At 43.3% G+C, this 9,883-nt stretch overlaps 1 pseudogene; it reads right to left on the minus strand.

Moving 5' to 3' along the window:
• Nucleotides 1-7,015: 7,015 nt before the first annotated feature.
• LOC110257821 (protein CEBPZOS pseudogene) lies at nucleotides 7,016-7,260 on the minus strand (annotated as a pseudogene).
• Between the last annotated feature and the right edge of the window lie 2,623 nt (nucleotides 7,261-9,883).

Below are 9,883 nucleotides of genomic sequence, written 5' to 3' on the forward strand. Positions count from 1 at the left end.
AGGGGGAGTAGGGAGGGAGTGGGATTGGATGGGGAGTTTGGGGTTTGTAGATGCAAACTGTGACATTTAGAATGGATAAGCAATGAGGTCCCGCTGTACAGTGCAGGGAACTATATCCAATCTCCTGGGATAGACCATGATAGAAGATAAGAAGAGAAAAAGAATGTATATATGTGTACGATTGAGGCAGTATGCTGTACAAGCAGAAACAGACAAAACACTCTAAATCAACTGTACTTAATTTTAAAAACACCCTTAAAAATGCTGTAGCAAATAACTTCTGCTTATGTCAAAAGAAAAGAAAAGAAATTGGATTGTGTACTTGAGCTTGGAGGAACATTTCTTGCACTGGGCCAGTGGCCATGCAGCTAGTGAGTGATAGAAGAGGATTTCTGTCTTCTCTGCCTCCTTTTGACCTGAGTCCAGAAAGGTGAGCAAGTCAAGTTCTTGGGGAGGTCTGACATTCTTTTAGGCTGATTATCTAACCAAGTAGAGCATACCGGTCATGACAGGTGTTTCGTCTGAGCCCAGTCCTATGCTAACCACCATAGAGGATACAATGATGTCTAAGCCACAGTGCTACCCATAACAAGTGGGGACTGTCCTTGGGAGTCATAAACATCCACACCTGAAACAACTTGTCCCCAGTAACATATATTCACTCTTCAAATTGTGTGATAGAGACCCTTAGGCATAATATACAATGGTCACTTAATAATGAATCAAATTTCTTAAGTAGTTATTGAGAATCCACTATGTTTGAGATGCTGAATAAGACAAACACAATTCCTACATCTGCCTGGGGAGACAGAAAACCAAGTGGCCAATGACAATACAGTGTGTGAAACCCATTAAAGTGCTTGGCATACATGCAATCAAAAAAAAAAAAAAACACAAATGGAATTCCTGTCTTGGCTCAGCAGAAGTGAATCTGATTAGGAACCATGAGGTTGCAGGTTCGATCCCTGGCCTCGATCAGTGGGTTAAGGATCCAGCGTTGCTGTGAGCTTTGGTGTAGGTCACAGAAATGTCTCGGATCTGGCGTTGCTGTGGCTGTGGTGTAGACTGGCAGCTACAGCTCCGATTTGACCCCTAGCCTGGGAGCCGCCATATGCCACAGGTGCAGCCCTAAAAAGACAAAAGACACACAAAAAAAAAACCCCACAAACTGTTGCATTTGGAATGGATAAGCAATGAGATCCTGCTGTATAGCACTGGGAACCATATCCAGTCACTTATGATGGAACATGATGGAGGATAATGTGAGAAAAAGAATGGATGTATGTATGTGTGACTGGGTCACTTTGGTGTACAGTGGAAAATTGTTAGAACACTGTAAATGAGCTATAATGGAAAAAATAAAAATCATTAAAAAAAAACCCAGAATCTGAGGTTCCAACAGGTAATCCAGGAAATGAGGAAAGGTGCCTTAGGCTGCTTACTGTGGGAAGGAGGAATTTGGAGAGAACAAGAATGTCTAAAAGTGGACTTTGGTGTGACTGCTGTAAACTGTTCCTCTAACTCCTCTAAGAAATCTTAAGTAAAATCTATGATGCTCATTTGTTAAAAAACAAACAAGAAAACAACACAAAAAAACCAAAAACCAATACAGTGCCTGATACTCTTATACACTATTATTGAAGGTTCCAATTTATACAACTGGTGGGAGGACACACAGATTAGCCTCTTTGGAAAACTGTTTTGTAGTTTCTAATAAAAAATTATAAACAACTATATGACCCAGCAATTCCACTCCTAGGTATATGCCCTAGGAAAATGCAAACAAGTGTCCACATGAAGACTTGTACATAAATGTTCATAGCCACTTTATTCATAACAGCCAAGAAAGGGAAACAACCCAAATACTTGTCGGCAGATGAATGAATAGATGAATTGTGGGAGGCTCATACAGAGTAATATGACATCATAGAGAAAAAAGAATGCGTTACAGATACACACAACAACATGGGTAAATGTCAAAAATATATTTGAGTCAAATAAGCCAGACACAAAAGACTATACAGTATGATTTCATCTATATGAACAGGCAAAAATGATTGAGGTCAGAATAGTGGTTATCTTTGAGGGAGGGGTATATACTGGGAAGGTGCAAAAGGGAACCTTCTGGGCTGCTGAAAATGGTATATATCTTGATCAAGATGTTGGTTACACAAGAATATACGCATAAAAAGTTCATCCGGCTGCACACTCACAATAGAGCTCTTTATCCACTTTACTGTACATATGCTCTCTCTCAGTTGAAAAGTAGAAAGGGAAAAGCTTTTTGGAGGGTACTTTAGCTATACCATCCAACCTAAATGTACATGGAATTATCCCCAGAAATCCCAGTTCTAGCATTTTATCCTTGCACAGAAATACAAAGATTTATGGGCAAAGTTATTTTCTGAAAACTTGGAGCAGTGAAAATGGAAATAAACTAAAGCTCAACAATATCATAATGGTTACATAAAAGTGGGCTGTGTATAATGTGAGATAATATGCAGCTAATCAAAAGAATAAATTATATCAACATGATTAATAATGTAAAGATATCCTAATATATTTTATGCTAAAAAGCAAGTTGTGAAACAGTACATACAGTATGATAAAGTATATGTCAAAGTGAAACTGTACACATATCTGTATATATGTACCCCAAAGTCTGTAAGGAGACACACCTTCTAGTTAATAGTGGTTTACCTCTGGAGAGAGTGATTGGTGGGGACTTTCACTTTTCATTCTACATAGTTATGGATAGTTGTAATTTGTATGAAATTAAAGCATCAATACTTTTTGTAGTTTAGGAGTTCCCGTTGTGGCTCAGCAGTTAGCGAACCCGATTAGCATCCGATAGGACGCAGGTTCAATCCCTGGCCTCGCTTAGCGGGTCAAGGATCCGGCGTTGCCATGAGCTGTGGTGTGGGTCGCAGACGTGGCTCAGATCCTGCGTTGCTGTGGCTCTGGCGTAGGCTGGCAGCTACAGCTCCGATTCGACCCCTAGCCTGGGAACCTCCATATGCCATGAGTGCAGCCATAGAAAAGACAAAAAGTCCCCCAAAAATACTTTTTGTAGTTTAAAACTTCAGTAATGATAAAATTATGTGTAGTGCTTTGAGTTTTTCCCTGGCTTGGGAAATCAAATGGCTGGTGATAGCATTCACTCACTAAGATAGTAACAGTGGAGGCGATCCAAGGGGGATTGTCGAGAAAGGTGATAAATTCAGTCTTGGACATCTGGTTGGGAGATGCCTGCGGCACATTCAGGTGTAGACGTCTAGAAAGGAGTTGGATCCATAGGTCTGGACCAGAGGGGAGGGGTTAGGGATGGAGACTGAGATTTGGGGGATGTGGTTGGCAACCAAAGCCGCTAATAGGAATCCATGAGATTCATGAGGGATCGTATACAGAGGAAAAATGGAAGCAAGGAGGACCAGAAATGAGGCACACCAAGGGGCAGACGTAAGTGGATCAGCCTGCAAAAGACATCTGGAAAGACTGTCTAGAGAGGTAGAAAGGAAGTTGGGAGCATGAGGTGTCATGCAAGCCAAGGAGGGAAAGACTCACAACAAAGTAGGTGCAATGTGTTGGTGAGCATGGAAATATGATAAGAGGAGAAACGTCTTTCTGGATTTAGAGGCAAGGAGACTTTGGTGAACTCCAGGAGGTTGAGTGGGTATGGGGACAAATGCAGCTCTTTCACTAAATTCAGTTGCTACGTCGCAGGAGGTGGTGGTGGAGATGGGGATCACGGGAAGGGATGGAGGTCGAGGGAGAGTTTTTAAAATATAATCTTAAAATTGGAAAGACTTGGACACGTTTCCATGGTGATGGGAAGTAGCTGACAGAAGTATAGCGATTGAAATATTGAAGGGGAGAGGGTACCGTTTAGCCAACCAAGTGAGGAAGGAGGGCATGGGATCCATAGCCCAGATGGAAGGATTCCTCTTAGACAGAAGGTGGAGCACTCCATTGTAACAGGAAGGAAGGAGGAAAGGATGGGAGTGGACCCAGCCAAACTTACAGGTTTGGTAATAGGGATTTAAGGGAGCCCTCATCTGAAAGCTTCTATTTTCTCTATGAAGTAGGAGGAGATGTAACCCACTGAGAGTGAGGGGAGAAGTGATGGAGAAGGTTTTTAAAAAGCTGCTATGGAGAACAGGAGGAAGCTCTGAGTAGGGACGCAAGAATTTGAAGGCGGGAGGGGGGGGTGAGTTCACCTCCTGGGAGTGAGGGTGACGGGTGGAGGGGCTACACAATGTCAACGCGTCTGACCAACTGGGTGAATTGATTCAAACAACTAGTTGATTCCATGAAGAAAACCTGCCAACATAATTACTTGGCACCACAAGAGCCCAGATCCTGATTTCCGTCCCAGCTGAAGCTTTGGAATTGAATTCCATCACCCGAGGCTGTAAGGCAAGTTGGAGAAAAGGAGACCTAACAGCAGCACCTCATCATTCTGGTCACAGCTCAGAAGCAGCTGCCTTTCCTGTTCGCAGCCTCACCTACAATTCTTTTCTGAATTGGAATGCTTTTTATGGCAGCATTATTTATGCAGGTAATGTGACATTCATCGCCCAGAGAGCAGAGCGGCACAATGGGGTGGACACACACGTCGGAGCGGTTTTCAGCAATTAGAAGCAAGGGAGTAGCTGTAGGAAGAGCAACATATATAGATTTTTAAAACATGAGGCTGGGAGAAAAATAGCAAGAAACAGAATAATATATACTGTGATACCATTTACAGAAATTCAAAAGACTTCCAGTGAATATAATACACACTTTCTATGAACGCATACCAACACAAATACAGTAATTAAGCAGAAGAGAACCATGGCCATCCAGGGAAGAAGGAAGTGGGATTGAGCTGTTTGCTTGGCCGGAAATAGAGAAATTCCTTAAGACTCCAATGATAATAAATGCGTCACGACCTGGGTGTGATCAACTCAACTTTCCGCATTTAAGGCCCTAACAATACAGAGATTAAACAAATGAATTGAAACACATCCTAACCTCTTGAAGACTTTGTTTCAAACAACACGGTTATCTCCAAGCCAGAATCAGAGCTGAGGGAGTGGGCGCTGTTCTTCTAGGGCTGCCCCTCACCTCACCACCTATTTTATGGAGGAAGAAACGGAGGCCCCCTGAGAAGAGAAATGACTTGGCCAAGGTCACACACTTAGACGAGACTCAGGTCTCCGGAGTCCTGTACTCCCTTCCCTGAACCCTGCCCCTCAACTCAAGAGAATTCTCCTGCTTTTGTTGTGATTTGTATCTCCAGTGAACTCAGCTCCATCCTATGGTTTCCATCATCATCTTTTTTAAATCTAAAAATAAAAACTGGAAAACGGGGGAAGTCCCTGTTTTGCTTACACAGGAGATGAGTGGTTAAAGCCAGTGAAACCACCTGCTTGCAAGGGTTCGCAACAATTTTTTTTTCTTTTGCTTTTTAAGTCCACCCTGGCTGCATATGGAAGTTCCCAGGCTAGGGGTCCAAGTGGAGCTGTAGCTGCCGGCCTGTGCCACAGCTTATGGCAATGCCGGATCCTTAACCCACGGAGCAAGGCCAGGGATCGAACCTGAATCCTCATGGATACTAGTCAGGTTCTTAACCCACTGAGCCACAATGGGAGCTCCCACAACCACTTTTTAAAAATCTAGGACACCCTTTTTCTAAAACCCTTTTACTGAAATATGACACGCTTTTGGACATTAGAATTTTTGGCAGCAAGCTTGAAGGGCTTTCAAAAGTTTACTAAACCAGTCGCTAATAAGAATAAGGTAGTCTTTACTGCATTACAACAAAGCCTCACTGGGCCTGGGGTAGCAAGTCCACGTTTATCAACGTGTTTATCACATATGTCAACCTCGGGTCGCCTTTTGAGTGGAACCGTCCCCCACCCTGAGCCCCTCACTGAAGCAGGTGAACGCGCTGCCTTTCTGGACACCAGGATGACACTGCTCTTTGACATTCATTTCATGTTGTTTCTTGTTGCCGCTGCCTCTGCCCCCCACCCCAAGTCGAAGTCCAGTCTATTCTGTATTGCATGATCTACTGAACACTGCATTCTCTCTTAAAAATTTTAGGATGAATTTTATTCCAAAGTGGCTCTAGGGAGTTCCCACCGCAGCACAGTGGGAGGTTGAGGGTTCGATCCCTGGACTCGCTCAGTGCTTTAAAGATCCGGCGTTGCCGTGAGCTGTGGTGTAGGTTGCAGACGCGGCTTGCTTGGATCCCGAGTTGCTGTGGCTCTGGCGTAGGCCGGCAGCTGTAGCTCCGATTCGACCCCTAGTCTGGGAATCTCCATATGCCATGGGTGCAGCCCTAAAAAGACAAAAAGACGGGAAAAAAAACAAACAACTAAGTGGCTCTGGTAGTACCAGAGACATTGATGCAGAGTTTGAATATTGTTTCAGGTAAAGTGAAAATGGACAAAAGCAAAATTTGTAGTTACTTTTTTTTAGATAATACGATTTTATATGTGGGTTAAAATGTAATATTAATGAACATATTTGCAAAACAGAAACAGACTCACAGACACAGAAAACAAACCCCTGGTTACCAACGGGGAAAGGGGGTTAGCAGGGATAAATGAGGAGTCTGGGAGCAGCAAACACAAACTGCTCTATACGAAATAGACAAACACGGCCTGAAGCAAAGCACAGGGATCCACACTCCGCATCTTGCAATACACTGTAATGGAAAAGAAAAGATGTAATAAATACCAGAAATAGATGTTTTTCTCTCTTATCAATTTTGGAAAGTTTACATATTGAGAATTATAGGGGAGTTTTTTTTTTAAGGGAGAACTACTTTGAGTAGTAAAAAAACTCCATTTATAACATAATAAATAAACCATCTATCAACTTCCTCACAGTCTGAAGAATAGAACTTCTGCTTCATTAGAATTTTCATTTAACCTTAAATATTCTAAAATCCATCCATGTCAACTTTGGAGTTTTAATCTTGCCTGATGCTATGAAATACGGCAAACCTTTTTTGATGGTCAAATTCCTAATTTTTGCTGTTCAGCCATTTTTCTTGCTCTTACTCTCTGATTCCATACATTCCAGAGTATCCAATGGATATGGAATAAACTTCCAAGATGAAGGGAAACTTCTTAACTTATCATTTGCCTGAAATCTTGCCTTACGTTCATTTGTTTAAACAAAAAAATATGCTCCAAAAATGCTCACAAGTTCAGCTACTAAAACTCCTTTAAAGATCTGCTTTGCTAGTGGTTCCACAGTGCAGGCCATCCTGAGGCAAGTACACGTGGGCCTCTACTCAACACAATATTCTTTTCTTTAAAAAATTTTTTTTTGCTTTTGTCTTTTTAGGACTGCAACCAAGGCTTATGGAGGTTCCCAGGCTAAGGGTCAAATCAGAGCTACAGCTGCCAGCCTACGCCACACCAGATCCTAGCCGTGTCTGAGACCTGCACCACAGCTCACGACAACACTGGATCCTTAACCCACTGAGTGAGGCCGGGGTTCAACGAACCTGCATCCTCATGGATGCTAGTCAGATTCGTTTCTGATGAGCCACGACAGGAACTCCTAAAAATTTTTTTTACTTTAATTTTTTTGGCCACACCTGAAGCATGTGAAAGTTCCCTGGCCAGGGATCAAACTCATACCACAGCAGTGACAATGCCAGAGCCTTAACCTGCTGAGCCACCAGGGAACTCCCCACAATATTCTTCATGACAATCATCACCATAATATTTTGCTTATTGAGTCATAACAAAAGCACATGTCTTTCTTGGCTCACCAGAGGGGTTCAGGGCACACCTGCTGAGAACCACTGCCCCAGGCTACAACAGGAAGCAGTAGAATTGTTAGTATCAGAGAGGCTGGAGTTCGAATGCTAGAACTGTCACTGTGGAACCAACTTCAGCAAGACCCTTAAGCTTGTTAATACAATCCAACAAACATTCGTGGGTCTGCTATACGCAAGGTACTGTTCCAGGTGTTTGGGGTACAGTAGCAAACAAAACAGATGGAAATCCTTGCCCTCATGAGCTGAAATTCTAATAGCAGGAGATAGGCAACAAACAGTGCAATAAAGAAGTACATTATATGATGAGTTAGAAAGTGGAAAGTGTCATGGACTAAAAGTTGAGTTAAATACTTGGGCATTGTGTTGCTGGGGAGAGGGAGCAGCTTGCACTATTAAATAGGGTGGTCAGGTTAGGTCTTATTGAGAAGGTGGCATGTGGGCAAAGAGGAGAGGAAATTAGCCATATGGCTACCTGTGATGGACAGAGGTGTTCCTGACAAGATCAAGGAACAGGGAGATGGCAGTAGAGGGGGCGAGGAATGGTTGAATTCTGGACACATTTTGAAGGTGACTCCATCATGAGTTCATGACAGATTGGGTATGGGGACTGTGAAAAAGATGTTGAGAATAACTCTAAGGTTTTGTACGTGAACAACCAGAAGGACGGAAATCCTGCCTACATCGGATGAAAGGCGTTGTTTGGAGCAGGTGTTCCTTCTTTCTAGTTTATGGTGGGGAAGAATCAGGAACAGCGTTTTAGACATGTTGAGATGTCTATTAGAAACCCTAGTGGAGGAAGTTCCCGCTGTGGCGCAGCCGGCTAAGGATCCAGCATTGTCTCTGCAGTGGCTCCAGTCGCTGCAGAGGCAAGGGTTTGATCCCTGGCCCGGGGCAGTGGGTTAAAAGATCCCACATTGCTGCATCTGTGGTGTAGGTTGCACCTGTGGCTAAGATTCAATCTCTGGCCCAGGAACTCCTGGGTGCGCCAAGGAAAAAAAAGCAATCCTAGTGATGATGATGCTCAGTAGGAACACACGTCTGAAGTTCAAGGGGAGTGTCTGGGCTGGAGGTACAAATCTGGGAGTTGCAGGCATGAAGATGGCCATGAGGCTAGATGAGACCACCTGGGGGGAGGGGTAGAACTAGAGAAGAGCTCCAAGGACTGAGTCCTGAGGCCCCACAGCATCGGGAGGTCAGATATGGGGCACGACCAGCAAAGGAGACGAGGGGGTCCGAGAAGTCGGAGAAGTACCCAGACGGCGAGGGGTCCTGCGATCTAAGGCGGAGGGAGGAGGGAGGCGTGATCCACTGTCTCAAATGCTGCCATCAGGTCCTAGATGGTTACGACTGAGAACGGACCCCTGGACTGGGAACGTGAAGGTCATTGGTGGCTTCACTGGAGCAGGTTTTATAAAGTGACGATGGAACATGATGAAGGATAATGTGAGGAAAAGAACGTGTGTGTGTGTGTGTGTGTGTGTGTGTGTGTGTGTGTATAACCGGGTTGCTTTGCTGTACAACAGAAATTGACAGAACATTGTAAATCAGCTATAATAAAAAATTTAAAATCATAAAAAATTACAAAAACAAAGTGGTGGAGGCAAGAGCCTGATTGGAGTAGCTCTCAGAAAAAACTGGAGGCAGGTTGCAGAGGCAGCTCTTCGGTGGTGTTTGCTTCAGAGAACAAACAAAGAAATAGGAGGTCGGTAGCCGCTGATGTCTCAGCTCCCTCCTCTGTAAGAAGGGATCTGTACAATTGTCTGTCTCTCAACATTAATGAAAAACATTAAATATTCCACACAAAATTTTTTGGAACTGAGACAGTACATGTAACATGTCTATCGCATGGTTGGCACTCAATAAAAGTCACTTATTTCCTTTTAGAATTTTCCCCAGTAAACATTATAAAATTAAAATAGAATGAAAAGCCTATTCCAATACCTTTTAAAATAATACAGATTTTAGTGTCTAGAGCAGCAGATGAGTCATTGTGTGGGGGGAAAAAAAATCTCAGAATAAGTTTTGCTCTGGTGCACACTGAACCACATCTCACCAGATGACCTCCAAAAAACACATCTGCTGAGTTTTCATCACATTTGT

The sequence above is a fragment of the Sus scrofa genome, chromosome X (assembly GCF_054392235.1).
Source record: "Sus scrofa isolate SSC_HxYL_T2T_F1_AM1 chromosome X, Sscrofa_HxYL_maternal_Yorkshire_Landrace_v2.0, whole genome shotgun sequence".
Lineage (NCBI taxonomy): Eukaryota > Metazoa > Chordata > Mammalia > Artiodactyla > Suidae > Sus > Sus scrofa.